Genomic DNA, 5,738 nt, shown 5'->3' with positions numbered 1-5,738 from the left:
ACAGTCTTCTAAAGAATAGACAAGTACCCTTTAATACACAAATAATGTTTACAAATTCCAATAGAAACACTTCCTTTTCTCAAGAATGCATTACAACATTTAAATAACCAAGTGACTACCACCAATCAAGGTAGTTTGATAATGCTCAATATAAAAAAAGTACAGTATTATAGCAATCAAATTATAACCCAGTTTCTATAAATAGCTGAAAATATCTGAAAAACTGAATATCTACTTTAAATAATGTTTCTCTATATGATACCAAACATTCATTATATTTTCAGAGGAGCTGCAATATTGTACATTAGTTTTATCAAGAATTTGGTGCCCATTAAGGATTGCTGTTCAGACCAGAGGCTTTGGCAAACATTAAAATCCTCCAGGAAAATTGACATTCTGTCCTCTCACTGGATTCTACTGGGCATGGATCTCAGGGCCATACTTCAACTAATCCATGAAATGGAAATGAGACAGAGAACATTTACATACCTTCCAACTTTCATGCTCTAGGAAAACAAGAAAGAGAAACTAGATTCATCCCAAATGTCAACGATAAGTATCTGCAAGCCTGTGTTGGAAATGATTCATACGGTATCTCAGGACTCAGCGTTATAAAGTATAGGACTGCATATACGAAATAGAGGAGGAAGTAGCAGGAATAGACTGACTTGGGACTAGCTTACGAATCATGGGCTTGCATCATGTTATCTGCTACTGATGCAGTGAACAATGTTAACTGTAAAAACTTTTAAATAATATTATAATCCACTTTAAATTTTAGAAGAAGCTCCCTGTGTGACTCCAAGATTCAGTTAACACTTTCTGAAATAAAATATTTCCCTTTGTGAACACACTCAGGAATAAGACTCATAATTACTGTTAACTACTTATGAAAGCATCCTCTATTCAGGAAAACAATGAACTACTCTAAAGAGGAGGCAAATTTTCAAATATCCTTTTTATAGAATTCCTATGTCTGTCATAGATTGTCATATTTACACGACTTCCCTCTCCAAAAGCCTACATATTTAAAAGTATAATTAGTCCTCCATTTTTGAAATGTCAAAATCTGGATCATAAGCACCATGACATATACACAAAACAAAATTTTATGAGCTTTAAGACTCAGGATAAAACATAGAATTCAGTAATTCACCTTAAATTGGTGTTTTTTAAAAAGCTAGCAATCAATTCCCAAATGTTTTTTGCTAATGTATATATGTAAATTTAACTCATTTTGTATACTGACTTTGTATCCTGTGACCTTGCTACACTCACTTATAAGTTCTGATAACTTCTTGTAGTTTCTTGGGATTTTCTATGTAGATCAGCATGTTGTCTGTGAACAGAAATAATTTCATTCCTTCCTTCCCAATACGTATGCCCTGTATTTCTTTTTTCTGGCATTAGCTAGGACCAGCAGTACATTTAACGGTAGTAGTGAAAGCATACATCCTTGTTCTCTTTCTAATCATAGGGGGAAAGTAGTCTTTTGCCATTAGTATGATGCTAGCTGAAGATTTTCTGTAGACACAGTTTATGAGGTTGAGGAGGTTCCTATCTGTTCCTAGGCCTGTTGAAATTTTTTATCATGAATGGATGTTGGATTTTGTCAAATGTGTTTTACACATCTGTGGAGATGTTCATGTAGTTTCTATTCTTTACTTTATTTACATGGAAGATAACATAATTTTCAAATGCTGAACAACCTTACATTCCCAGCACATACTACACATGACTATGATCTACCTAATACACTTTTTATATATGCTGGGTTCAATTTGCAAATATTTCTTGAGAATGTTTCCATCTGTAATTCATGAGAAATACTGGTCTGTAGTTTTCTTATAATGTCTTTGGATTTAGTCATCAAGGTAATGTTGGTTCCTTAATGTGTTGGGAAGTGTATGAAAACGTTTGGGTATAATTGGTATTATTTATTTCCTAAAGGTTTGGTAGAACCTCCAGGAAAGTTATCTGGCCCTGAGGTTTTCTTTCTTTGGAGGTATTTTAACTATGAATTGGACTTATTGAGTAGGCTACTTAGGCTATTTATTCTTGAGTAATAGCAAATAACATGAAACAGGCATAAACCAACAAAATATGTGCAATGCCTGTGTGATGACTACTACAAAACACTGAAGACAGAAATTTTAAAAAAACTAAGTAGTGGCAAGGGGCTCAAGATGGAAAAGGTAGCTCCCGCCTGCCAGCTGCACAGAAGCAGAACCCCCACACAGGGGAAAAGGCCATGAAGTTACACAACTCGGTCTTTCCCTTTATGTCTCCGTCACCCCCGAAGTCACTATCCCTCTGCCAAGCCCAGGATTAGATATTGCGTCCATGTTGGAAGGACGAGTGAAATTCAGCCTTAATTCACCTATTTCATACCTAATGAAATAACATTCCTAATGGGAAATGAGGCAAGTTATCCTTTGGAAATGTGCTCACACTTTGATGCTGATGAAATTAAAAGGCTAGGGAGGAGATTTAAGAAGCTTGATTTGGAACATTCTGGGTCTTTGAGTGTGGAAGAGTTAATGTCCCTGCCAGAGTTACAACAGAATCCTTTAATACAGCAAGTAATAGATGATACATTCCACACAGATGGGAATGGACAAGCAGACTTTAAAGAATTCATTGAGGGAGTCTCTCAGTTCAGGGTCAAAGGCAATAAAAAGCAGAAGTTGAGGTCTCCTTGCCGTATCTACAACATGGATCACTGTGGCTGTATTTCCAATGGGGAACTCTTCCAGGGGCTAAAGATGATGCTAGGAACAATCGGAAAGATATACACAGCTGCTGCAAATTATAGACAAAACCATAATAAATGCAGGTAAGGAGGGATATGGAAGAATATCCTTTGATAAATTCTGTGCTATTGTAGGTGTCCTACATATCCACAAAAAGATGGTGGTAGACGTGTGACTTTTTTTTAAAGAATATTATCTAACACTTTTCCTTTCTTCTTCATCTCTGAAGATTGACTCAAGCCATCCAGCAATGCTCTGTGTATTCAAATAGAACTATTTTCTCTGTGAAGCCACATTTTCCAACATGACCCTCATGAAGCCAAGTAAGTGTTATTGAACTCTATTCTCTCAATAACTCAGCGTAGCACTTTAAAGTCTGAAGGACAACAACATGAAAAGAGCGTATCAATGTGGTGAAGAAAGGGAAGGGGTTGGCTTTTTAATTTATCTTTCTTCATCTTTTATAGCAAGTATCTGTATATACATTTTTTATAACAAGAAAGTATCTGTAGCTTTCTATATGTGAGGTAGGTTGGCTTTAATGTACTTGATTCAGAAACAAAATGATAGTGTACCAAAGTGCCAACCCTAATATAAAACATCCTTACTTTTATTTCACCCAGCTTTATATACAGGTAGAAGATTGTATAATTTGAGCCAGGTGTTAGGCCAGTTACCGTTTTTTTGCCGTGTATAATGCACTTCAGTGTATAAAGCACACCCATGTTTTTGGCCCAAACTTTCAGGAAAAAAATATTTCATTTTAATTTTTTATTTCAAAAAAAAATTTTTTTTAATTGGGGAATTGAGGGAGGGGAACAGTGTTGGGGAACTGGGGAGGAGGACCAGCCAAGTTGTTGTTCTTCAATCTTAGTTGTGGGTGCCAGTTGACATCTGGCTGCCCGTCAGTAGCTTGTGGCCTCTAAGCTCAGGGTGCTGTGTTACAATCTTAGTTGCGGATGGGCGTAGCAGCCTTGTTGTTAAGAGTACATGCTCTATCCACTGAGCCATCTGGTCGGCAGCTCAGCTCAAGGTGCCAAGGTCAGTTTTAGTTGTGGGCATAGTCCACCATTGAACATGCAGTCTTGTTGTTAGGAGCACGTGTTCTTACCAGCTTAACTATCCTGCCACCTGTTGGCAGCTCAGTGGCAGCTCAGCTCGGGCACAGCATCACTGGCCCATGTGGGAATCGAACAGAAGCCCCTGTTGCTCAGAGCTTGCACTCTTAAGCTAACTCTTAACCAACTGAGCCGCACGGCCAGCCCCCCGATTTTTATTTGTTTATATTTAGGTACTTGTTTTTTATATTATAAGGAACTTTAGCATTTATTTTTTAACATATTATGGTACAAAAAATTTTATGTTAACAAATAATTACAAAACACAAGAACATATACAACGTACAAGAAATTTTATGTACTGGTCACAAATTTACGATATTTGCACATCATAGAAGGCCAAGAACTCTTTGTCATTGCAAGTTCGTCATAAGTTCAATAAAACTGGTTATCGGTTATCGTATTCCAGGGCATTATTTTGCATACGGATATTGCTATTGATTTCTAGAGTTATACTTTTTACTCATGAGCATAAAAGAATTAAAAATATTATATAGATACAGAATTAGTACTACCTATGTAAAATGCACATCCTTATTTTTCCCTCACATATTTGGACAAAAAAGTGCTCATTATACACGGCAAAATATGGTACTTTTCTTTTCCTGTGCTTTGTCCTTTGAGAAACTGACAAAGCATTTGTTAACTACATATTATTTACCTTAATGACATGATTGTAACAGAGAAGTTTGTACATTTTTTTACACCTAGGAATATACTTCCAGGGAATAAGTGTCATTGCAGAGCAGCTTTTACTACATCTTGGCTTGAGGAGAAAGTTCAGGTAAGAGCTACTGCCAAGAGCTCGCTCTTGTGTTTACACAGCACCTGCACAAAGCTTATGGCTGCTTCATTCTCTTACTGCATAACTAGGAGCCATTACATTTATTATGTGTCCCTGAGTAAATGTAAGTTTCAGTAGTGATTTTATACATAAAGACCAGAAGCTCTGTGAGGCGATCATAATTCCTCTTAGATATTACTTAGTGAAAAGTAGGTGAAGCAATCATGTACCTGCATAGAATATCCATTTGTTTTGTTACACGGGTAAATAATTTGTCATTCAACCTATGTTTGAACTATAAATGTCCCTTCTTTGTTTCAAAAGACTGGGAGCTAATCTAAAACACAGGTGATATTTAATATGCAGGTATGTATCTAAATGCCCACATACATTTGTGACTTAAACAGGAGAAATCTTACTCATCTGCATGCCAGAGTGGAGCAAAATTTTATCCAAATTTATACCTTTTAAATTTATTTACCACATGGCATAGATGGCGAATGATTTTTTTTCTTTGTTTACTCATATTTTAATGGATAACTTAATAAATTTGTGTGATAGAAAAATAGTATATCGTGTTCCACCACTTACTATTGTCCCTTCTTTTTTTTTCAGAGTACTGTTTGTTGGCTGACGAAAACACTTTGGGTAGCTTTCTAAGTGAGTAGTCTTTCCCTATATAGGTTTTCAATTAAAAAAATAAACTGGCTTTACAGTCGTGAGTAGAAAAATGCAGGTTGCATCAAGGTGAATGAATCTTAAACTGGGCACACCTGCCTGCTATCGCTGTTCCTTCAACTGAGTGCTGCACATTAGGGGCTCTGTCTATGAGAAAAAAAATCTTGGTGGTTGGTGTCCTTGCATGACATGGAGTTTTGCATAGAGAATGATTTAAAATGGATCTCTTGTTTACATAATTTGCCAAATTTTCATAGACAATGTGGCAAACTTTGGAAATGTTAATGTTCAAACTGAAAATCTCCACTCCATGGAACTGTCTTCCTCCTGGTTCACTAAGTAGATTATATTCGCAGCCAGTGGTTTACCTGTTCCAGTATCAACTGCCATTTGCTCTGCTTCAAG

The 5,738-nt window shown here is 36.4% G+C and overlaps 1 protein-coding gene and 1 pseudogene across 1 annotated transcript in view; one reads left to right on the top strand and one right to left on the bottom strand.

Moving 5' to 3' along the window:
- The window catches only part of LOC109377110 (nuclear pore complex protein Nup153-like), an 89,567-nt gene that overhangs the window by 34,505 nt on the left and 49,324 nt on the right, over nucleotides 1-5,738 (bottom strand). The gene's annotated exons all lie outside the window — the stretch shown is intronic.
- LOC109377109 (calcineurin subunit B type 1 pseudogene) lies at nucleotides 2,412-2,928 on the top strand (annotated as a pseudogene).

The sequence above is a fragment of the Hipposideros armiger genome, unplaced genomic scaffold (assembly GCF_001890085.2).
Source record: "Hipposideros armiger isolate ML-2016 unplaced genomic scaffold, ASM189008v1 scaffold_1292, whole genome shotgun sequence".
Lineage (NCBI taxonomy): Eukaryota > Metazoa > Chordata > Mammalia > Chiroptera > Hipposideridae > Hipposideros > Hipposideros armiger.
The sequence above is the reverse complement of the archived record's forward strand: the minus strand, read 5'-3'. Positions and strand labels throughout refer to the sequence as shown.